Source organism: Musca autumnalis, unplaced genomic scaffold, assembly GCF_047663935.1.
Source record: "Musca autumnalis isolate F117 unplaced genomic scaffold, ASM4766393v1 scaffold_1, whole genome shotgun sequence".
In the NCBI taxonomy this organism is placed as follows: domain Eukaryota; kingdom Metazoa; phylum Arthropoda; class Insecta; order Diptera; family Muscidae; genus Musca; species Musca autumnalis.
The window spans coordinates 125,533,418-125,559,934 of record NW_027411644.1 but is presented as its reverse complement, the minus strand read 5'-3'; the positions used below and the strand labels follow the sequence as shown (position 1 = coordinate 125,559,934).

The following is a 26,517-nucleotide window of genomic DNA, read 5'->3' as shown; positions in this document are numbered from 1 at the left end:
ACTGATCCGCTGGAACAGTTGATTTGCCTTGTGTTACGATTGCAACAGTGATGACATCATTATCATCCAATTCAGCATAGAAGGAATAGTGAGGATAAATATCATATAGAACATTTGTCAAACTTTTCTTCAACAGAAATTCAATCGACTTCCTCGTAAATGTCAAAAATATAAATTCCAGCCGATTTGCGGAATCAAATAGTATTTCTTTTGCAAGATCAGACAAAAGATGTTTGCTCAATTTATCATAAAATAAATATTGAGAATATATATTAAGAAAATGAACGATTTTTATTTTCTTTAACGGAAATCCGATCGATTTCCCCGTAAATGTCATATATTCTAGTGCCGTTAAAGCTGAATATCTTGTGTGACCGCCTGCTAACATGTCAACCACATATTCTTTTCGAAGTATATTTGCTGCTAGCAGCCGGTCAACTTGCCATTCTGTGGCCACCTGCAATAACGTTTTTATTGCCAGAAATGACTCACAGTTAACACCAAATTTAAAATTTCCATAATCTACCGAGGGACCGTGTATGTCCTTTCGATACAAAATACTCTGACACATATCAGATTCGTGTGTTAATTTTTGGTACATCTTCTCGATGTCACCGTTATATACGCACATGTAAATGTACTGTTTTAAATTTGCTGAAATCAATTCGTTGCTTATATTTACTTTAGCATTGAGTGAGTAAGAACGTTTTGATTGGTATAAGTCATTAATAAACATACATATTTTACTGGTACTTTCCGGGCAAAAGACCGCGTAATGTAAAAAGTAGTACAGATATCTCTTTGAATCAATATGCCTTATATTGATCTACTTTGTTGGATATTTTTTATGACTATGTACTTTTCTGACAATTCATTGCCGGTACTAGCAAGGGATTCGTATTCTTTTATTTGTTTTGTCCTTTTCACGTTCGTACTGTGGAGTCTTGTTCTGAATCGTGACGATTCTAGAAACAAAAACGAACATTTTACATCAGGATTTTCGTCCGGTCGACGGTTCGTGTTTTCATCGTAAAATTTTTAAAATTTTTCCACACATTCTTCATTATCATTAGGTAACATTCCGAATCGAGGCGATTCTGAAAACGATAATGGCATTTTAGCATCTGATTTTCCGTCCTGTCGACGGTTTTGTTAGAAAAGGAGCCCGTTTGACTTCCTCTTTTTCACAGAATTTGATTGATTTTATATTTGTATTGTCTTCTTCTACTTACTTACTTAGTTGGCCCATTACAGAACATTTGTTCCATATACCGAACTAAGAAAAGATCTCCATTCCTCTCTGTTTTTCGCTTGACTTTTTGGAATACCGCGCCTTTCCATTTCTTCATCCACTTGTTTGCTCCATCGGAGCTTAGGCCTGCCGATTCTGCGTGCACCGCCATGTGGCATGTATTCATACGCCTTTTTAGCGGGTTCATCATCGCTCATTCTCATGATATGGCCTAGCCAACGCAATCGTTGCATCTCGATACGTTTAACTATATTCATGTCTTTGTATAGCTTATATAGCACGTGGTTCATACGACGTCGATATTCACCGTCAACGCATATCGGCCCATAGATCTTTCGAAGAATTTTCCTCTCAAACACACCAAGCACTGCCTTATCTGCTTGCGCAAGTACCCATGCTTCGGAGCCATACATTAGCACGGGTAGTATCAGCGTTTTGTATAGTGTTATTTTTGTTTGACGAGATGTGGCTTTGTTTTTAAATCTATGGACGCTTTGCGCGTCGACACCATCAATTTGGTCTTTTCGCCGTTTACCGCCAGACCCACTTTCGCAGATTCTACTTCGACCTTCCTAAAGGTATCAGTTACTTCCTTTACTGATCGTCCCATGATGTCTATGTCATCAGCATAGGGAAGTAACATGTGGCTATTGGTGTAAATTGTGCCATTTCTTTTGACATTTGCATCTCGTATTACCTTTTCCAGCAAAATGTTGAATAGGTCACACGAAAGGCTGTCTCCTTGTCTGAAACCTCTTTTGGTACAAAATTCTTCGGAGTAGAGTTGTACAATCTAGTTCATTTGAAAGATCTAGTTCAATAGCTCAGCTCTTTAAACTGAACTAGGTCAGTAATCTAGTTCATAGTTCATTGTCCAGTTCAATCATTCGGATCAAAATCGTTCACCGGCTCTTAATCGGTCGTTTGATGAAAACGCATACATACACCAAATACAAACAAACAAATGACTTATATAATTTAACTACTCCACAACAAAAATATTACATTTGCATAGTTTTATTGCATTCTTAAAGAAAGATTAATTAATTTTAGAAAAATCATCCTTCATTTAGGTGGATGGCAATAAATCGTATGTTATGTGTGTGTGTTTCTTTTTATTTTTTCCCCTTTTTTTCTATCCAAAAAGGCAGATTGAATCTGGATTCGACATATTGTAATATGTTATGTCTCGTATGTTTTTGTAAAAATCTTAATTTTCGGACAGCTATTCCATGTACCTTGATTCAAAACATAAACAAACTGATCACATTACAAAGGCATCCCTTAACATAAAAACGACGCCGCCTCTATATATATTTGTGAACGACATGTTGAACTAGATTGTGAATCGTTCGTTGATCGTACGGTCACCGACTGATTATAGTTCAGTGAACTATTGAACTATAATGAACTATATCGACTGATCTAGTTCATACGCTCTTTTCAATGAATCGTTCAATTGAACTAGTTCGTTCATGAACTATACAACTCTACTTCGGAGAGGTTCTTTCCAATTTTAACTGAGGACCTAGTATCAGTTAAAGACATCTTACAAAGCCGGATGAGCTTTGCGGGGATACCAAATTCAGACATTGCGTGGAATACCTTTGATCGGAGGGGACTGTCGAATGCTGCTTTATAATCGACAAAAAGGTGAAATATGTCAGATTACCTTGCTGGTCTCTACAGGAGGATGTGCCTGTACCAAAGCCATCTGTTTGATGTTTCACTCTTTGGTAGAATTTTCGGACTTCATTCTGTCTCCTGTACATCTCGATTTTTTCACACTCCCGCTTTTCCATTTCTCTCTTTTTCTTGCGGAAAAGCCGTTTCTCTTCTCTCCTTTTCTCCCGATATCTCTCTCGTGCGCTACGTGTTGTAACTGATTGTAAAGTAGCTCTATATGCCGCATTTTTTCTTCGGTAGCAGCACGACACTCCTGGTCATACCATGAATTCCTTTGTGGAGGTCTCTGGAATCCAAGTATGGATTTTGCGGCTGTTTGCATGGAGTGGGCAATATGTTGCCATTGTGTTGTTATGTTATCGGGACAAGGAGTGCTCGCGTTAAGCAATTGGGCTAGTTGAGTGGAATATGCTGTGGCTATCTATTGTGTTTGCAGCCTATCGATGTCCAACTTCCGCGTTGAGTCTGTTCGTGCTTTATTTGCAACGTTTAGACGGGTACGTACCTTTGCCGCAACAAGGTAGTGGTCCGAATCAATGTTTGCGCCTCGGAACGATCGTACATCCAACACGCTGGATGAATGTCTTCCATCTATTACAACATGATCAATTTGATTACTTGTTCTTTGATCTGGAAACAGCCAGGTGCCCTTATGAATATCGAGATGATTAAATCTGGTACTGCTAACTACCATGTTTTTTGCAGCAGCACAGTCTATCAGCCTCATACCATTGTCAGATGTTTCACTGTGGGGACTGAATTTCCCGACTGTTGGGCCAAAGATATTCTCCTTTCCAATTTTGGCATTAAAATCGCCTAGAATGATTTTAATGTCATGGGCAGGGCAACGGTCATATGTTTCTTCTAAGCTCTCGTAAAATACATCTTTGGTCTGTTCGTCCTTTTCTTCAGTGGGAGCATGAGCACAAATAAAGCTGATGTTGAAGAATTTAGCTTTTATTCGAATTGCAGCAAGTCTTTCATTCACTGGGGTGAAGCTGGATACCAGATGTTTTAGTCTCCGACTAACTACGAATCCGCAACCAAATTCATGCTTTACGTCATGGCAGCTATAATACAGTGCGTCACCTTTAGGTGTTGTTGTGACGCCTTTCCCAATCCATCGTATTTCCCGTATGGCAGTAATATCGGCCTTGTACTTTTCAAGTACGTCTGCCAATGCGAAGACTGCACCTTCTCTATAAAGAGTGCGAACATTCCAGGTGCAGATTAGCAGATCATGGTCCTTAAAACGTTTGCGGGGTTCGTCAACTTTAGAGGGGTTTGTTTTTCTTTTCTTTCGTTTTTTCATAGTAGGATGTTTTTTCTAGGGGAGGGTTACTAACCCGACGCCCAAACCCAAGATTTTAACGTTCTTATGGGTGAACGCGCGGCACATGTTAGCTCACTACCTTTAACGGGTGTTAAAGGCGGTTCCCCAGGTGACACCACGGGGAGGTCAGTGTCCACTTGAGATGAAAGAGGGACTAAGATAAATCCTGGGCTTTGCCATGTTAAAGCCGGTCAAGACCGTTGCTTGGTATCATTCATCCCCTACGTCACTTCTATCTTCTTCTATCTTTGAATATTCCACGTTTGGGGCCGACACGATACTGTCGTATGTTATTGGCCCGAAAATAAACCAACCGTAAACTGAGTTTTGTGCTATCATTTTTCCGAGCGCATTCTTTCTTATACCATTTAGTATTAAGGAGGGGAGTATGTCACTTCCAATTAACATATCCACCTGTGCTGAAATGGCAAACTCTGGATCAGCAAGATTTAAATCTACCACTTCACTTAAATTCAAGTTAGGGAGTGATCTTGTTGGCATTAAACCAGTCAGATTTTGAACTACTATCACCTCGGTGTGGAGTTCGAAATTGTGTTTGTCGGCACATAATGCTAGTTTGCAAGATTTGTTAGCATCAGCCACCATTGTGCCACATAATCCACTAATGTGGAACTCGGCTTGTTTAGTTTCTATTTTCAAGCGCTCTGTTAATTCATTCGTCAAATACGATCGTTTAGAAGCTGAATCAAAAATAGCTCTTACAGTAGAAATTTGATCACGATGTTTAATTTGTACCAACGCAGTTGGCAACGTAACATCACCATTACTCAAAGTCATGTACATGTACGGAGCAAGGCAATTCATTCTGCTGTTCGCCAGTCGTGAAGTGTGTTTCAGTTTGTCGACTCATTCGTGGTTGAGGAAAACTGTTTATTTCTCGCGCTACGGCATTAGCAGTCGATTGTTCTTGTGATGCGTTTGTCAAATGAAGCTTCGTATGATGTTTCTTGCTGCAATGCATACATCTATGCATGCTGATACATTCTGGAGTAACATGTCCACTTGTTAGACAATTATTACATAGTCGGTTTTCTCTTGCCACTTCAATCCTTTGGAGTGTGGCCATGCTATTGAACTTTGAACAATTTTTTAACAAATGATTTTTTCCACATAGAACACATCTATTTGAATTTTGGTATATGGAAGTTTGTTGAGTTCCGTAATCAAATCGAGAAGGTTGAGGAACTGTCTGACTTTTGAGGCGATCAATTCTTTCCAACACCTGATGCCTATTAATAAGAAACTCTTCCATTTGAGACCACTTTGGTAACTCGGAATGAGATTCAAGAGATTGTTCCCACAATGTCAATGTCTCTCTAGGAAGCTTCGTAGAACATAAATAAATTAATATCGGATCCCACTGACCCACACTGATATCGTTAGCCTGGAGAATTGCGAGACAATCGCTAATAGTTAATTGGATCTGTTTTATATCTTCACTGTTCTCAGATTTTGCAGGTGGAACTTCAAACAAAAGTCTGAGTTGATTGTCTACTAGGGTAAAATTTAAATCTGTCAAAGGAAATCGATCAACGATTTTCCCAGCTTCACCTTTTGTATTACTTTTTAGGTAATATAATTTTTGCGCTGATGTTAATCTTGCTTGAGTACCATATATGGCCGCAAACATATCCCTAAAAGTTGGCCATTCTTCGTAACTTCCGTAGAAGTCTTTCGTATCACAAGGTGGCACTTTAATGCACACCTCCGACAAATCAAAAGTTGTGGTTGGGGGTAACATGCTTGAACTATGAAACATTGAGGAATTGGTAGTGTCTTCTCCCACTTAATTATTGGAAAGATTTTTTCTCTTTTTTAAAATTTCCATTAAATTGGCTTTGGTTGTTTGATATTGGTTACGAACGGACGCAGAATCGTCTTTTGCTTTCTTTTTATATTCACCGTTTACTGCCATGTCATCGGCAAGATAAACGCTCTCAAAGGCGCTACAGACGTTATGCCAATCCTCATCGATTGCCTCTAATTTAGTTTCTATCAACGATTCAGATAGATCTTTTTCCGGGGTATTTAATATCTTACCAAATTATCTCGTTCGTATTCGAAACGTGCGCAAATTGTTGATCCCATTTCAATATTTGTTTATTATTATGTTATTATACAATTAATTTTAATTTTATTGTTTTTTGTTATTGTTGACCTGTTGAATTATAATTTTGTTTGGTTATAGTTCAGCCAAACTATTACCAAACAAAATTTTTTATTTTATTATTTATTATTTTATATATGTAATTTATATTAATTTTTATATATTTTATATTATTATTGCTATTTGCCTTCTTTAACTATCAAGTTTCTTTCAAGATAAAGAGACTGAAGTTATTTAATTTATTTTTTATTTTGGCTTTAATAGCTTTTTATAAATATACTCCTCGAAAGTTTATTTTTTAAACTTTGGGAGTAAAGTCCAGCATTTATTTATATTTATTATTAATTATTTTATATTTTTTATTTTATTGATATATTTTAATTTATTTTTTACCTTTCAATTTTATTTGTGATATTATTTAATAATGAAATGGAATACAATGAAATGCAATCACCGTATCGAATTACGTTATGTTACGTGTGTTGTGTTACGTTGGGTTACGTTTTCACTAACTGAACTCTTATTTTAATATGATCACTGATATTCAGTAATCGTTACTTATAATGTCTATAACAGAGGTCCGCAAAATGCATATAAAAGGCACACTCTATTGCCTTTTCCCAAAAGCGAATAGTGCAGTGCCTTGCATATAAAAAATATGAATGTGCAAAAAGCAGATTCACCCCAAAAAATGATTCACTGCTTTAGTGCATGCTTGCTTGCTTTTACATTTGTATTCACACGATTCGCAAATGCAGTATGCACAATACTGCATACCACCACACATTATCGTACCATCTTCTGTTTGAATAAATGAATACATTTGCCAAATTTCGCTTTTTCTTTGAGTTTCTTTAATAATAGGATAAACTAAACTAGTAATTGTTTTTATTGTCTCAACATTAATTTTTTATGTTTATTAAAATGTAAATTTGACCAGAAATATCTACTGCTTTTTGTAATGCAGCGTGCTTTTTCGAAGGCAGCGTGCAAAAAAAGGCAACGAGCTCTTGTAGTGTGTTGTGTGTGTGCAATTGGCACACACTCATGAAAGTAAAGGCAAAGCAAGCAATAGCATTAAACAGAGATGGCAATAGCAAGCAATGAAAAAAGCACGAAATCGCGAATATGCATTAAAAGCGAGTGTCATTTTGCGGACCTCTGGTCTATAACACTATATAAACAAACCGACCGTCTGTCCGTGTTATTTATTCACAAAATAAAATAGAAAAATACGAAATTTAATATGAAGTGGTAATTTTGTTATAAATATGAACATTTTTAAATATATGTTTTTCGAAATTTGTTTTAGTTTTATTTGTAAATTATAAACGAGCAATAAATATTGCAAAACCAAATGTTTTTGTTTTTTTGTTCTTCTTCTTTACTCAATGATAGTGTTGAGATTTGCCGTACTTTTTTCATAAATTATAAGCAACTGGCGAAATGTTTCAACACTGATGACTAGACATCGGATTTTGCATATTTGCATATTTTTTAATAATAGAGATACGAAGATTCTGGTTGGACCAAAATTCGTTTCAAAGAAATCTAAATTCAATGGCAGGGTCATATTTTGTATTTATTTTGCATATGCACAAAATATGCAAAAAATATGCAAAAAATATGCAAAATATGCAAAAAATATACAAAGTATGCAAAAAAATATGCAGAATATGCAAAAAATATGCAAACAGTTTTTGGCCGAAAATCGTCATAAAAGTCGTAAAATTGACAATTAAAGTTGGGAAAAATCATGAAAGTGTCCTAAATTAAAATTGTTGGCCGTTTAAAGTCGCTTTTTAACAGATTATTATGCTATTGAGACCCCTTACCACAGTGTGGATATAAAAATATGGTTATATATATATTGTAATACCATTTTTATACCCTCCACCATAGGATGGGGGGTACATTAAGTTTGTCACTACGTTTGTAACTACTCGAAATAATCATTGTAGACCCCACAAAGTATATATATTCTTGATCAGCGTGCAATTCTACATCGATATAGCCATGTCCGTCCGCCTGTCCGTCTGTGGAAATCACTCTAGCGTCCGAACGGATTGACGTAGGTTGATAAAATTTTGGGAAAATATATTATGTGTAAGTAGTACTTTTGGTATTGAAAGCGGGCTATGTAGGTCCACGCTTTCGTATAGCCCCCATACAAAATGACGCGTGACGCGTCGTCGTTTTAAGGAATTTTTAAGATATTTGTCCCATTTTACCACCGAATTGGTTGTAATTTGGTACTTTGTGTTTCCAGAGGCCAAAAAACATTCCTACCAAAGTTGGGCTATATAGGTCCACGTTTTGGTATAGCCCCCATATTAGGCCCCATATAAAGTACGCGTCATTTTAACATATTTTGAATGTATTAGACCCATTTGACCACAGAATTTGTTGTAATTTGGTATTTTGTGTCTTCAGAGGCCAGAAAACATTCCTACCAAAGTTGGGTTATATAGGTCCACGTTTTGGTATAGCCTCCACATAAGGCCCTTATAAAGTACGCGTCATTTTAATATATTTTGAATGAATTAGACCCATTTGGCAAAAGAATTGGTTGTAACTACGTATTTTGTGTTTCCAGAGGCTAAGAAACATTTCTACCATAAAATGTTTATATAGGTCCACGTGTTGATATAGCCCCCATAATACGATATCTCCCGATTTTCGATATTTTGAAGGTTTTAGCCTCATTATCACACCGAGATGGCTGAAATTTGGTATTTAGTCTTCTTTAGGCGTATAAAACTTTCTCCCAGACATTTGTAGGTATAGGTCCACGCCATCAATAGCCCCCATAGAACGGTACCTTCCGAATTTCGGTATTTTGAAGGTTGTGGCCACACTAATCCACCGAAATGGCTGAAATTTGTGGTGGAGGGTATAAAAAGTTCGGCCCGACCGAACTTAACGCTTTTCTTACTTGTTTATTATTAACCTATTAAAAAATATAAAATTTGATAAATTGTCAAATATTTTATTTAAAATTCAATATTTTCTTTGTCTTAATTTGTTGCATTAGTCCGGTTTTAACTCAAGGGAAAACATCGATGTCGGATTTTTTATGCGGCAATCCCCTAAAGTATTTAGTTTGGTTAGATTTTAAGATTGTTAAAGTTTGAGCACGATTGGAATATTTTAACACATGCCACTGGGTCCTCGTAGTTATGAAAATCTCAACTTTTTGGCTATTTGACGACCCATATCTATGAAACGGTTAAAACTATTTGCCCGTGTTATGCATTAAATTAAATGCCATACTATTCTTAATATTTCTTGCCGAACAACAAAATACGTAAGTAATACTGAATTCAAGGTAATAAAGCCAATGTCCCGAAAACGCCTTAGGGTGAAAATGGAGTCTATTGTGAAAAAACCTTTTTACAGTGTTTAATTTAACTTGCTTTTGTGTCTGTTTAGTTCAAATCTAGTAACTTATTTTCCACACAGTTGTAGTTGACCAATCGAACTAAAACTTTGCACACTTTTCAGACTTGGATGACAATACATGAATATGAAACCAAAACCAATATGGATCCATTTTTTTCTTTGAGCCCCCATATAGCGGTACCACCCGATTTAAAGTATTTTAAGGATTCTGGTTAAATTTTTAGGCCGAATTGGCTATAACTTGGCATTTGGGGTTCCCAATGGTACAGAAACTTCTTCACTAAAAATGTTGGACTCAGGTCAAGGTTTTGGTATAGCCCCTATATAACGGTACAACACGATTTCAGGTATTTTAAAGTTTTTATCTACATTTTCGGCCTAAATTGGCTATAATTTTGTTATGAGGTTTGCAGTGGTCAAAAAAATTAAATGCTGAAAAGTTAAAAATAAAAAATAGTTAAAAAAATAAGTTACAGTGTTTTATTTACAAATGCACTTAAAACTGGAAAATATTTTTTAATGATTAAATCTCTCAAATAAAACGCTTACATTTGAATTAAAAATTGTGGCAATATTAAACGGCCACCAGCGTTTTATTTGAGAGAATCCATCATTAAAAATTATGTTCTAGTTTTAAGCGCTTTTATAAATAAAACATTGTAACTTAATTTTTTGGGTGACGTAGGGGATGGAAGATACCAAGGAACGGTCCTGACCGGTTTTAACATGGCAAAGCCCAGGATTTATCTTGGTCCCTCTTTCAACCCAAGTGGACACTGACCTCCCCGTGGTGTCACCTGGGGAACTGCCTCTAACACCCGTTAAAGGTAGTGAGCTAACATGTGCCGCGCGTTCACCCATAAGAACGTTAAAAACTTGGGTTTGGGCGTCGGGTTAGTAACCCTCCCCTAGAAAAAACAGCCTACTATGAAAAAACGAAAGAAAAGAAAAACAAACCCCTCTAAAGTTGACGAACCCCGCAAACGTTTTAAGGACCATGATCTGCGAATCTGCACCTGGAATGTTCGCACTCTTTATAGAGAAGGTGCAGTCTTCGCATTGGCAGACGTACTTGAAAAGTACAAGACCGATATTACTGCCATACAGGAAATACGATGGATTGGGAAAGGCGTCACAACAACACCTAAAGGTGACGCACTGTATTATAGCTGCCATGACGTAAAGCATGAGTTTGGTTGTGGATTCGTAGTTAGTCGGAGACTAAAACATCTTGTATCCAGCTTCACCCCAGTGAATGAAAGACTTGCTGCAATTCGAATAAAAGCTAAATTCTTCAACATCAGCTTTATTTGCTCTCATGCTCCCACTGAAAAAAGGACGAACAGACCAAAGATATATTTTACGAGCGCTTAGAAGAAACATATGACCGTTGCCCTGCCCATGACATTAAAATTATACTAGGCGATTTTAATGCCAAAATTGGAAAGGAGAATATCTTTGGCCCAACAGTCGGGAAATTCAGTCTCCACAGTGAAACATCTGACAATGGTATGAGACTGATAGACTTTGCAGCTGCAAAAAACATGGTAGTTAGCAGTACCAGATTTAATCATCTCGATATTCATAAGGGCACCTGGCTGTCTCCAGATCAGAAAACAAGAAACCAAATTGATCATGTTGTGATAGATGGAAGGCATTCATCGAGCGTGTTGGATGTACGATCGTTCCGAGGCGCAAACATTGATTCAGACCACTACCTTGTTGCAGCAAAGGTACGCACCCGCTTAAACGTAGCAAACAAAGTACGAACAGACACAACACGAAAGTTAGACATCGGTAAGCTGCAATCACAACAGATAGCCACAGCATATTCCACTCAACTAGCCCAATTGCTTAATCAAAGCCCTCCTCATCCCGATAACATATCAGCGCAATGGCAAAGCATTGCCCACTCCATGCAAGCAGCCGCAAAATCCATACTTGGATACCAGAGACCTCCACCAAGGAATCCATGGTATGATGAGGAGTGTCGTGCTGCCACCGAAGAGAAAAATGCGCCATATAAGGCTACTTTACAATCCGTAGCAACGCGTAGCGCACGAGAGAGATACAGGGAGAAAAGGAGAGAGGAGAAACGTCTTTTCCGCAGGAAAAAGAGAGAGATGGAAAAGCGGGAGTGTGAAAAAATCGAGATGTACAGGAGCCAGAATGAAGTCCGAAAATTCTACCAAAGAGTCAAGCATCAAACTGATGGCTTTGGTACAGGCACATCCTCCTGTAGAGACCAGCAAGGTAATTTGGTAACTGATACAGATAGTGTACTCAGGATATGGAAAGAACATTTTTCAAATCTGTTGGTATCCAATAGCAGCAAAGACGACGAAGATACCACAGTCCCAATCCCAGAAGATGGTATTGAATGTATACCGCCCAGCCAAGATGAGGTAAAGACAGCAATAAATCGGCTGAAGAATAATAAGGCAGCAGGGGCCGATGGCTTACCAGCCGAGCTGTTCAAAACCGGAGGCGACACGCTGATAAGGTGTATTCATCAGCTAGTTAGCACCATCTGGCAGGAAGAACGAGTACCCGACGATTGGAACCTGAGTATCCTGTGCCCCGTCCACAAGAAGGGAGATAAGACTGTATGCTCTAACTATAGGGGCATAAGTCTACTCCCTATTGCCTACAAGATCGTGTCAGGGATATTGTGCGAACGACTAAAGCCAATGGTCAACGAGATTATGGGACCATACCAATGCGGCTTTAGACCTGGCAAGTCCACCATTGACCAGATATTTACCCTGCGGCAAATCCTGGAGAAGACCCAAGAGATGCAGATCGACACCTACCACCTTTTTGTCGATTATAAAGCAGCCTTCGACAGCCCGCTGCGCTCAAAGGTATTCCAAGCCATGTCTGAATTTGGTATTCCCGCAAAGCTCATCCGGCTTTGTAAAATGACTTTAACTGACACGAGGTCCTCAGTTAAAATAGGAAAGAACCTCTCCGAAGAATTTGGTACCAAAAGAGGTTTCAGACAAGGAGACAGATTTCGTGTGACCTCTTCAACATCCTTCTAGAAAAGGTTATACGAGAGGCAGACGTCAAAAGAAGTGGCACAATCTACACCAATAGTCACATGTTACTTGCTTATGCTGATGATATAGACATCATGGGTCGATCAGTAAAAGAAGTAACTGATACCTTTATAAAGGTCGAAGGAGAATCTGCTAAAGTGGGTCTGGCGGTAAACGGTGAGAAGACCAAGTTGATGGTGTCGACGCGCAATGCGTCCATTGAGCTCGGACCGACTGTGGAAGTTGGTTCCTATAATATTGAGGTAGTAAAAGACTTCGTCTACCTCGGCACCTCCGTCAACACAACAAACGACATCAGTTGTGAAATAAAAAGAAGAATTGTATTGGCCAACAGATGCTACTTTGGATTAAGTAAGCAGTTTAAAAACAAAGCCACATCTCGTCAAACAAAAATAACGCTCTACAAAACACTGATACTACCCGTGCTGATGTATGGCTCCGAAGCCTGGGTACTTGCGCAAGCAGACATGGCAGTGCTTGGTGTGCTTGAGAGAAAAATTCTTCGAAAGATCTACGGACCAATCTGCGTTGACGGTGAATATCGACGTCGCATGAACCACGAGGTGTATCTGCTATACAACGACATCAATATTGTTAAACGTATCGAGATGCAGCGATTGCGTTGGCTAGGCCATATCATAAGAATGAGCGATGATGAACCCGCTAAAAAGGCGTATGAATACATGCCACATGGCGGTGCACGCAGAATTGGCAGGCCAAGGAATAGATGGCGCAAACAAGTGGATGATGAGATGAAAAGGCGCGGTATTCCAGAGTGCAAAGCAACAAATAGAGAGGAATGGAGATCTCTTCTTAGTTCGGCCTATAGAACAAATGTTCTGTAATGGGCCAGCTAAGTAAGTAAGTAAGTAAGTAACTTAATTTTTTAAATTATTTTTTATTTCTTCCCATATTATAAATTTTTGGCAATGAAAACAAATGTCTTTTACATTTTGTTCATATTTAAATTTATTTAAGGGACTGACATAATGTGATTTTGGAGACATCTGGGTAAAGATGACTACTTGGTGATAAACTCGACTCTTTGCTCTGCTATGTCGTTCACAACATTCATGTTGTTTAACATCCTTTACCCTTCCTGGTAATTGATGTGCGGTCAAGTTACAGGATCTTTATCAAGAAATGCTGAGTTAATGCTTAATCTCCTGAACAACAAGTAAGTATACCCTGTAATTACGCCTGGTACACTTTTTCTGGAAATTTCGGCAGTTGTTCTTTTGTTATACCACGCTTACACGTAGCCGGATTAACCCAGTGGGTTTGGATTTCAAATGTCAATTCCATAGCGCAAACGTCAAATAAATCCTCTCGAAGTGGGTTAACCCGGCATAAAAACTCTAGTGTAACCGTACTATTAGTTTGGTTTTTTCCATCTTCTTCTGCTTGCTTTGTTAAGATTTTTGTCGCATTTGGCTCTTTGCGGGGGTTTGAACTATCAGATCAGGCCAACAAGTTCAGGACTAAGATACCACAGATGGTATATAATTTTGTTATTTCCTTTATCTGATATTTGTTTCGTATTTCAATAAATCTTCAATGCGGTTTAGGTCTTTTTTTGGACCTAAAAAATATTTCTTAATTTCGCTTTCAGTATTTGTTGTATTAAACTCAATCTATTGTCTCTAATCCTTTTCAACCTATTGATTATGTTTACCCAATCCATCCAATATTTCATTTTTTTTTTCATTTTTCATTTATTCATCAATTGTAATATAAAAAAGCCAACATGGCCAATAACTTATATTATCTTACTACAATATCCAAACACCAAGAACTTAGAAGTAAATAATTAAAATTAAATATATATATAAATACATAAATAAAATATATACATAAATACTATGCATACTATGATTAATGACTATCAAAGAAATTCATTGAAATACAAATAAAAATAGACTCCCTATTCATAGCCACTAACCACTGCACTTCACTTAACAAATGTTAAGAAAAGTGGAGGGGAGATGAGCAAGGGACGTCCCTACACAATAAATGCTATATTTCACTCAATCACTAGAGTGAACATAGAAGGTCTACAGGAACCACATCATAAAAAAGTCCAAAAAAAAACAAACAATATAAATATGGCTCCCCAGCCACAAAAATCACAAGTATATATGTATACCCTGTAACTAGTGACTAGTAAACAAACATTAATCTACATTAATCTATTAGAGAGATGCTCAAAACACCTTCTCTTAAAAACAAAGGTGGAGAAAGCAAAATTACGTAGGTCAAGAGGTAACCGATTCCAAAATCTTGCAACCCTAACAACAAAAGAATGCTCTCCTATCCACGACGAAAATATAGGAAATGACAATTGAGGATTCCTAAAGTATCGATTAAACACAAACTTATTAAAGAGGGGAGAGTTGACGTCCTTCATTATCCTATAGTGGCATAAAAGAAGGCGATATTCAACATACTTGTCAAAGGACAAGCCCAGGAATTTAACAACAAATTGCGAAACATGGTCACCACGTCGCAAACCAAACACATATCGCACAATAGAATTAACAAACTTATGAACACGCAGCATTTGAGAAGAACTAGCTCCAGAAACAACCTCCAAACAGTAGTTTACATGAGACATCAACAACGACATAGCAACTTTCCGCCTAACATTAAGGGGTAAATATACTTGGAGACTATAAAGCCTCCTAAGCTGAAAGCGAACACGAGACAACAGAACATCAATATGCGTTACAAAACTAAGCTTAGAATCGATGACTACACCCAAGCACCGAATCTCACCAACAACATTAACAACAGAAGAACTCACACAGATATTAGGAATTACAGAATTAACAGGCGTATTAAAAACAACAGCTTCAGTTTTATCCCAGTTGATAGCCAAACCATTAGAGGAGATCCAAAGTGATAGCGATTGTATTATATGTACATAACCATTATCTTGTTCATTATAGGTTTTGTAAAATCAATAACCCACACTCTCATTTATAACACTCAGTTGTTGTCCTTTGATACAAAATAAATAAACAAAATAAGAAATGTTCTGGGCGCGTTAAACCGGGCTCGAAAGATGAAAACACAAAGTGCTTCTACGACCTCTTGTTCTTGGGAAGTCAGCTGGGAAGTAGTTTTAAAACATTTTCGCCTACATCGAACTTGGATTTGTCAATCGCAGACTATTCTTATAGAAATCGCGTGAATATGTTTGTTTGATGTCCGGATGTGCTGCCAAACTTGCAGTCAAAAATCCCTCTCAACAATACAAAAAAAACAAAACGTGCCAGTACACGCAAATAGCCTTGTTTTGGGGTATCTTCCTTGAAGTTGTTGCTAGTATTTTTCACTGTTTATTCTCCGGAATAAACGGATAAAGCTTCTAAAGATCACATATTTGTTGGGGTCCTCTCCGAGAGCTTCTACTGTAGAAAAAATGATACGACTAACGTTCCTATAGGACACTTTACAGGGATCCAGCAGCAATGACAATTTCATAGTTAGGAGTTTTTGTTGAAGCTGCGCTTGATTATTTTCGGGACAGATGGTTCTTCAGATTCTACGAAGCGTTTAGCATCAAAAGAAGACCTAGACCTCATTGAAAATCTATTGAAATACGAAAACGTAGACAGAAAAAGGAAATAAAAAATGATAAATCACCTGTGGTATCTTAGTCCTGAACTTGTTGGCTTTGGCATTGTTTGATCCGACAGTGCAAAACACCGTAAAGAGTCAAATGGCGACAAAAATCTTAACAAAGCGAAGATGGAAACTTCTCCGGAAATATTCGACCCAAACTTACAAAAGAACAACTGTTCGAAATTCATAAAAAAAGTCACATTAACTCCGAGTCGAGCTCACCACAGATTACAACCAATTAACCAATTAACCAATTGGCCAATAGGGTTCTATCGCAATGTATAAATAAATAAATAAATTAATTAATTACAAAGGACGAACAACTAAAACAATGCGTTCTCCAAGTAGTCGGCTATACCCAGATAGACTCCATTTTACGTACGTAGTCACGTTAATCGGGATACTGGCTTTCTATCTCGAATTCAGTAATACTTACGCATTTTGTTTTTGAATATAAAATAAACAGAATGGCCTTTAATTTAATGCATAATACGGGCAAATAGCTTTAACTGATGCACAGATATGGGTCGCCGAGAGAGACGAGATTTTCATAACTTCGAGGCTCCAGTAGCACGTGTTAACTTATTCCAATGGTGCTCAATTGGCAATCTTAATCTCAAATCTATCTAAAATCTAAGTAAACAGTTTAGGCGCCACCCCCGCCTAAAAAAATCCGACATCGATTTCTTCCCTTTGAGTTAAAACCAGCCTAAAGCTACAAACTAAGACAAAGAAAATATTAAATTTACATAAAATGATTGATATTTTATCAAATTTTATATTTTTGCATAGTTTAACAATAAAAATAGTACTACAATACCATATACCCTACACCACACCGTCGTAAGAGGTATCAATTACACAATAATCTGCTAAAAAATCGACGTTAAATGGCCAAAAGTCTTAATTTAGGACACTTTAAAGTTTCTTTGATGATTTTTTCCAACTTTAATTGTAAATTTTACGACTTTTTTGACGATTTTCGACCAAAAACTGTTTGCATATTTTGCATATTTTTTGCATATTCTGCATATTTTTTGCATATTTTTTGCATATTTTTTGCATATTTTTTGCATATATTTTGCATATTTTTTGCATATATTTTGCATATTTTTTGCATATTTTTTGCATATTTTTTGCATATTTTTGATATGACCCCAAATATCGAAAAATTGACCCTCAAAACGCCTAGATCCAAAATTTGAGTCCAATCGGATGAGAAATAATAAACATGCAAAAATCCGATGTCTACTGATGACAAACAAAATGATTTTTTTTTTTGGAAATTTTTTAATTTATTTTAAGTGTTTATAATTAATGGCAAGTCTAGGCCGCTAATTTGTTTAAAACGCTCGAAGGACCATGTACAGATTTCCCCAAAAATGACGAGGAATCTGCAATTTGACTTTAAATTACGGACGTAAATTAAGGTGGAGTAAATCGTTGTTGGCGGGAAAGGCAACAACTAAACAAAACAGCAAATACGCAGAAAGGACACCACAAGTATTTCAAATATACTTACGTGGTGTAATTCAAATGCAATTTAAAATTGCCACAAGAGAATAGAAAATAAAAAAAACAAACGTTTCAAAATATGGACGCAGGCGGTAACTAATTAAAACTTTTATTTTTTAGTTTTGCTTTTGACGATCAAGACGATCTTGCTTATCCCCAATTTGGTTGACAAATGATGGCAAAATATCGATAAGACAATCACGTCATTGTCGAGTTTGATAACATTAATATCGATATCATAGTTTGCTGTTGGGATGGCTCAAACCTCGACAAAGACCTTCCTTCTGTTACAAGCTGTTCGCCACGTGCACCTATCCTGACATCTTTGTTAATTTTCTGTAGTTCTTTTTTCAGTAACAGCATCACCCTTTTCCTTTGCAAACGGGGTCCGCTTATGTCTCGTTCTATGAAGATAGAGGTTCCAGCTAACAACTTGGTAGACAGCCGACACTGTTCTCGCCGATTTAAGCTCCACGGCTACCGTCATTTTATCGCTTGTTTCCTGCAGCTTTTTAATGTCTTCGATTTCAGAATCAATTTGCTTTTTTAATTTTGAACAAAAGAGTTTCTTTACAGTTCCGTATAAAGATTTTTGTTTTGGAAGCCCTCGTATAATAATCTTACATCGGTTCAACTGATCTTCCAACCGTTGTAGTCTCTTGTTATCTTCTTCCTTTCCTTCTTTTAAAGTTCTCATCTCTGCTCTTAGTTCCTCATTTTCTGCCGTTAAACGCTTAATGTCTTCATATGTAATTAAAGTATACTTTTAGGATGTTGTATTATTTTCAAATAATTTCAAATTAAGCAATTATTAGGATTTTTAACGTATTTTTGGCGGTTTGAGTATGGATTAAAAGCTTTTTAACATAATGTTAAAAAATCTATTGTTTGCCTTTAATAATCTTAGGTAAACGTCAAATGCTCTCAGTTCACTCTCACTCTCTCAAACTTCTAGTTTTTGTTTGTTTTTTTTTTTCTTCTTCTTTTTTGTTATGCACATCAAAATTCATGAAATTTCGTGGAACATTTAATTAGAAGACAGATCCTTTTTTTGCTGTTGAAACATATAACCAGTGTTTTCAATCACATCAGCGATTTTCAGACATTATGTTGAACACTTTTCATAGATTAAATATATTTAAAATCACCACAAAATTGCTATTTAATCGGAGCTAAACAAAAACACGGCCGTTCTCTCAAGTTACTTAACTCAACTCCCAATGTCAGTAGTCAGTATAGATGCACTATTGACATTTCCTACAGGGCTCCTATCGCTAACATCAACATACTGAACATACAATAAGTAATTGTACCATGGGTTGATGTGGTTGATTTTTTCAAGCACCAAACGAATCATTCATTCATTGAATCCCTGCAAGCAAAAACTATCGCGGAAGTGACTTAGGCGTGCCGCCCATGGCGATGAAAACAGTCGCGGCGATAGTCGCAGAAGTCACCCTGAAGTGACCTCCGCTGTGAAGAAATGAACCGCGCCGGAGTGTCTTTTTGAAAGTCACTCCAGCGACACTATTTCCGTGATAGTTCTGGAAATTAAAACATTTTTTTCTATTTATTTTTTTATTATTTTTTAATTACTTTATTTTTATTTATTTATTATTTTGTTTCTCTTTTAGAGAAATTATTCTTTGCAATTTCCGCCTACATTAATTTTGTCATTTTAAAAATGTGATGTTTTGTTGCCTGACTTGGGAAGCGAACCCGGACCTTCAGAGTGCAAAGCGAGTATGCTTACGCCTTGGAAGTCACTCAAAAGTCACTCCGAAGTGTCGGCATACGCGGTAAAAACGTAATCACAAATAAGGCTATAGAAATTATTTGTGTAATTCACCAAGGATCTTCCTTGGCGTGACTTCCTAGGCGAGGGAGTGCGAAACTCACTTCCAATTGCTGGCAGGGATAGTTCATGTGTTTTGAACTTTTTCGTTTTCGAATGCAGTCAACGTGTATTGTTCCTATGGAAAATACGAAACAAAACAATTGGAAATGTTTTATAAAGTATTTTTTTTACGTACGCTGATGAGGGTTTGCCTGAAGTGTAAACAGCTCGCGGAGAGAAATCGGCCACTTGATTTGTGATTTAAATTTGGCTGTACTGGGATCTCCCACAATGCAAACATTGATGTCACCACGCAAAGTTGTTTTTTCATGTGTGGTCTTGCCCACACCACTAAACAACTGCAGCAAAATTCATTGCCATAAATTGAAGGGAACAAACTCGATATGAGATTGTTGTACAAATTCCGATTCTTGGACATTTCATAGACTTTATTCCAAACCACTCCACATCAGTCATTTGTTTTTTCATATCTTCTGCTGTTACCTCAGACATGGGTAAATCAGTACCACCAAAACGCACATTTGTGGCTGCACACTGCACACGGTTATTAAGTTCACGCATGCCCAAAGCCTTCAAACTGGTAAGACCATCGTGAACACTGATCTGGCTTAGCACCAGGCATATTTTATACACTAACATCGGGGTCGACAATCAATGTGCCCGTAAAATTAAAGCGACCACCCGCCTGTACCGTATCCACCAACTCAGAACGTAAAATAATTTCCACTGAACGGGGGATACAACCTCTGTGCAATTCAGATTGAGTTTATTGTATGCGAATCTTTTGAAAATCGATAAACAATTACTTCACATCCAACATAAAACGACGACCGGATTTGTAAACTTAAATTGTTGTTCCATATCTCAGTCTGGCAATCCAAACACATATGTACCTAAAACCAGTTCGGGATGTACAGGGTATGTGCTTACCACTTGGCCATGCGAATTAGCGTTCCAATCTTGGAAGTGGTCATACCACGTACTTTGTGACGTGTAGGTACTTCAGTAAATGAGACACATCATTCCTTTTCAGTTTTCAACCCAATGCGATCCTTTACGACCCAGCAAAATGTTCGATGCCAAAGATGCTATTCAAGAATGGGTGCAAGTGAAATGGAATGTAATTTTTTCAGCATCTTCACTCATTCTTTTTACAAGAGCGTGACCCCCAAAAGATGCAATTCATTTTCAGATCCTAAGCATGTCATCTTTACTAACTCGATGGAATGGCATCTTCAACAATTCTTTGGAATGGCATCTATACCAATCCTTTGGCATGCCATCTTAACCAATTCCCAAGAATAGCATTTTCACTAATCTTTGGCATGTCATTTTCACCAACCCTTTGGCATGTAATTTTCACGTCTTGTTCGGAAAATGGAAAATGCTGTATTGAAAAATGATTTTAATTTTTTTTATTTTATTAATTCAAAGGAATTAATGAAATAACTATAATTTATTTATCATCATAAAGTTTACATCTATATTTGCAGTTTGTTCTCGTTGTTGTAACAGTAGTTAATATGTTTGTATTCTCATTTTTCTGCTTAATCTGACTCTTGGTCTATCAGTCGTAAGAATGTGGCTATTTCGCTATTTATATGGTTTGGTAGGGCAATTGAAAAGGAGCAGTGTGTCGTGGGGGCCTGTGCTGTATGCTGGGCAGATGTTTTCCACGGTGTCATCAGTACTTGTACATAAATCTATATAATATAATTTAATTCAATTTTTTTTTGGCCAGATGGCTTTGAATTAATGTAAAGTTGTTTCTAAAATAAAAAAAATAAAAATAAATACTTGCCCTATAGGAATTTTGACGGCTGCACCATCCCGAGCGTATTGACCCAAAACTACTCTGGTTTGTCCTGACAGCTGGCGCTTCTCAGCTGCGATAGATGGTGGATGTTCTCCAAGGACCGCATTCACACGATAACTGTTTACTGCATCTGCGACTGCATTCGTGTGAATGCTACTTAAACCCAGTTGAAAGGCTTGTTGATCTAGTGGTTCTCTCTTGTAACGTTAGACTTCTCTTTCTAGATTATGAAGACCCCCTGGCTGCCTGGGCCTGTGGTCTGAATTCTGCTATCATCGACCATGACATTCAACTCTATTGTTCCCAACTCGGCCGCCCAGGTAGTGAACAAAGAGGCCGTAGATTTATTGACTGGTATTTGCATATTCCTCGCGTGGAAAAAATGGTAAGATCAGACAAAAAGGAGCTCAGTCTTTCACAAATGTCGTCAGGGAAGGCACCTGACGCCAAGATAGTACAATCATTCGCATACGTTACGATCTCAATGCCGTCTGCAGCGTTTGGAATCCAGAAGAGGTTTTCTTCACTCTACGGGTCTTGGACTTCTTGATCCTAATTTTTACGTACTACTGTCATCCACACTTAAAATTTATTATCCAACGTTTCAAACTTGGACGGTACGTAGTCTGCTCGATGACATCAAACAACGAGGGTGCTTGACAATATCAAAGGGCTTTGCTAAATGAAGTGTCACTATCACTGTTCTATCGCACAGCTTGCTCTGAGTGAGTCTTCGGCTAATATGGAGATGGCCTGCTGCTTATGGATCCTATGCTATTGATCGGCAACTGGAAAGTTATTTCTGATGGTGGAAGAACTAAAGCCACAAGGGTCCTTGCTACGGACGACAAAATCGGCCTGTAAGATTCACCTTTGCTGGCATCCTTTTCGGGCTTCAGTAGCTGGCCTATTTTCCAGACTTCGGGAACGATGTGTTTGGCAAGCGACAGGTTGTAAATTTAAGGGAGAAACTTGACTTCCGGCTGTCCCAGCTGTGGCAGTCTAAACACCGCCGCTGCACCGCAACAGAGTTTACTTCGTCCACTCTCAGCCACAGATTTTGTTTCATCTTACAAAAGCTTTTCTATTATCTTCTCATCACCAGTTCAGATTTCGACATGGACTTCAACAGCACTCCTTTAAGAATTTCTAGTTCGTGAACCTACATTTAATTTGTAATTTTATAACAAAATTTTTGGAAATGTATACTCTTTTGTTTTGATGTCGCTACATGTAGGGATGTACAAATCGACTTGTTTTTTTTTTTTTTTTTGTAGTGATCTGCACAAATGATTCAAATGCTGATGAAAAGATCGGATCTTTCACGACTTCCTTCGCATGGGTTTAAATGCTAATGAAAAGATCGGATCTTTCACGACTTCATTTGAACCAATGCAAAAGATCCAGTGAAATCATGGCATCTCATGGAACCACTTCCATAAAATTTTGCTGGGGAAATTCGATACAGATTGACACAAATATGGATATATTCTATAATATTCCTCAATAATGGTTGTGGCCAAGTTTTGATTATACTTATCAACATCATCGAAACTGACTTCCAGTGTGCAGCGAAAATCACTCCAAATAACCAGCCAGAATTTCTCCTTCCTTAAATTCTTCCAGGAAATCTTGGAATAGTTTCTGACATCTTATTCCCACTTAATCTTTAACACGCAATTGACCAACATTTGAATCAGCAATATCCATGCTGTATGGTTGACGGTATGGAAAGCTTTTGATAAGTTAAGAGCCACCATAAGTGTTTGGTCGCACGGCCTGATCAGAATCAGTCCTCCACTGAAATGTTAGAATATGGCGTGTAATACTGTTGTGTGATGTCCATTTTCAGAAATCCATGTTGATGGTGGGCAACTGGGAAACTACGGCGAGGTTATCAAGTTGGGTGGTCTGTTTACGGAGGCGATGATAGGAAGATGGTCTGAGCCAAGGGAAATGGCGGGTTGCCGGCACACGTAATTTTTATACCGCGAGTCCCAATGTCTGTGGAGCTATAAATATGCCCGGCCAGCGCTGTTACCCTCTGGTCATTACCTAGGACGGAATGCCAAAGCTCATGGAGAGCATTGAAGTCCCTCTAGCAGCACCCAGCAAAATAAATTGGAAGTAGTGCAATGTGGACTAGTTCTTTCACGGGATGTTTAGATGCAGTTCAAACGGAGTGGTGAAAAAAGGCACTCTATTCCTCACATTTTAACTGCATTTGGATGCAATCCAAAGAATCACATCCACTTGTCACATTTTAACAACATCCGGATGCAGTTCAACGGATTCGTGAAAAAGGCACTCCAATTCCTCACAAATTAACAGCAATCCCGCGACGGCCGGTTCTATGCACCGGATTGACTCGGAGGAATCTTCGACCAGGGGCCGTCACCTCAACAATTATGTGTTTGTGTTCGTGTATTTTTTCACCATGGGAGCGGCAATTTATCCCGGAATGCCTGCTCCGAGCTCTTCTGGTCCGTGCCGGGATAGAAATGAACCCCGGGCCAGTATGGATCTGTTCCGTTTGCCAGATCCGCATCCACCACATGTCAACAATGGTGAGATGTAATGGATGTATGGAATGGGTGCATTTGCGTGGGTGCTCTGGCCTTAGTAGCACCCGGGATTACAGCGACAGGTATGTTGCTGCTTGCTGCGTCAGCGCATCACCCAGTGCGTCTTCTACGTCGTCGTCTGACTCTTCGTCGTCGTCGGAATACGAGACGCCCCCGCAGTCTCCCCAACAACAACAACAACAACAAATGCAGCATCTAACACCACATGTTGTTGTTCAACGGCCCGGAAATGCATCATTCCTGCAATTCAATTGCAACGGTCTCCGCAATAAGGTCAGTGAAATTGTGGACTTTATGAGTCGGAAAAACATCATGGTCGCCGCGATCCAGGAAACAAAGCTCACCGCCACCTGTAGCTTACGTTGTGATGGTGGTTACAACGTTTTGCGGAAGGATCGCACAAGAAGCGGAGGAGGAGGACTTGCCTTCCTAATACACCAGTCTGTCCAGTACAGACCTATCTCGCTTGAGCTTGGCTCTAGTGACCCATACATGGAGTGTATGGGGGTAGCAGAAAAGTGTGGTACTGCCGAGGTAGAGCTGCTTAATGTGTACATACCGCCGATGAATAGCTGTGCCCGACGTTATATGCCCAATATTAGTTCGCTGTTAGAGGGCGATAACCGTCTGGTGCTAGGGGACTTCAATGCTCATCATGAGCTTTGGCACTCCGTCCTAGGTAATGACCAGCGGGGTACAGCGCTGGCAGAGCAAATCGATAGCTCCACGTTTTGCACGGTGAATGAAGACGCTCCTACGAGGATTAGAGGAAACTGCCATAGCTGCCAGATATCACCATTGTGGCACCAGGTCTGATAAATGACGTAACCTGGCAATCCGTCATTTCCCTTAGTTCGGACCACCTCCCTATCATCGTCTCTGTAAACAGACCACCCGACTTCATAACCTCTGAACGCCGTACTTTCCTGAACCATGGGAAAGCTGATTGGCAAGGTTTCAGAGAATTTACCAATCACCGCTTCAGTCAATTGCCCACCCCCTCAGATCCTCGGCTGAGAGAACTTTCCGAGACATCATCACTAAAGCAGCCGCTCGCTACATACCTGCTGGTCGAATACCCGAAATAAGACCAAATTTCCCAGCAGAGGCGACGGGACTAGCAAATGAACGTGATGAGCTTCGTCGTACGAACCCCGAAGACCCAAGAGTTAGAGAACTTACTCTTGAAGTCACAGGCTAGTGGGCGAACATAAGCGGAAAAAGTGGCTAGACCATCTGAAGCAGTGCAACATTGGTGCAGGAATAAGTAAATTGTGGGCAAAGGTTAAATCACTCTCGAGTCCGGAAAAGAAGGATGACAGAACGGCTGTTACTTTCAACGGTGTGACAGTAACTGACCCAAAGAGGTGCGCGTGTTATTTTAACCGGCAGTTCATAGAGCACCCCGAGAGTGATAGGGCGAAGAGAAGTGTACTACGCCGTATAAGAAGAACTCTTCCAGCCGAGGAGGTACCACCACAATTTACGATGAGCGATGTTGCAGATGCCATCCGAAACGCTAAATCATCCAAAGCGTTGGGCCCGCACCGAATATCGATGGTAATGCTTAAGCAGCTGGATGAACCTGGAGTTGAGTATTTAACAAGTGTTCTCAACCTATTGTTAGCCACCCATGTTGTACCGGATGCCTGGAAAGGTGGCAGGGTGGTCCCGCTACTGAAGCCTGGCAAGGATGCCAGCAGAGGTGAATCGTACAGGCCGATTTCACTCCTGTCGCCAGTAGCAAAGATCCTAAAGGCGCTACTCCTCCCCACGATGAGAAGGTGTTTTCCAGTTGCCCAACATGGATTTCGGAAAATGCATAGTACTACAACAGCATTAGACGCCATATCCACACATATCAGTAGAGGACTGAACCAGAAAAGGCCGTGCGACCGAACAGTCATGGTGGCTCTTGACCTATCGAAGGCCTTCGATACCGTCAACCATGCCAAGCTGTTCGAGGATATAGAGAAAACTAATCTCCAGCCATGTTTGAAACGTTGGGTAATCAACTATATGTGTGGACGCCATTCGTTTGTAGAATTCAGAAACAAGAAGTCCAAAACCCGTAGAGTGAAACAGGGAGTTCCCCAAGGAGGGGTGATATCTCCGGAACTGTTTAACCTCTACCTTTCTGAAATTCCACACCCTCCAGACGGCATAGAGATCGTGATGTATGCGGATGATTGTGCGATCTTGGCGTCGGGTCCTATCGTCGATGACATATGTGATAGGTTAAATGTCTACATA

The 26,517-nt window shown here is 38.7% G+C and overlaps 1 protein-coding gene, 1 long non-coding RNA gene and 1 pseudogene across 8 annotated transcripts in view; all 3 read right to left on the bottom strand.

The window, feature by feature from the left end:
• Positions 1 to 26,517, bottom strand: part of LOC141406589 (uncharacterized) — a 150,930-nt gene that overhangs the window by 99,787 nt on the left and 24,626 nt on the right. The gene's annotated exons all lie outside the window — the stretch shown is intronic.
• LOC141406613 (DNA replication licensing factor Mcm6-like) lies at positions 19,960 to 23,389 on the bottom strand (annotated as a pseudogene).
• Positions 21,267 to 22,922, bottom strand: LOC141406620 (uncharacterized). The gene is made up of 2 exons (XR_012413451.1): positions 21,665 to 22,922; positions 21,267 to 21,632 (listed from the first exon to the last, which is right to left on the bottom strand). It is a non-coding gene; the product is annotated as an uncharacterized lncRNA (long non-coding RNA).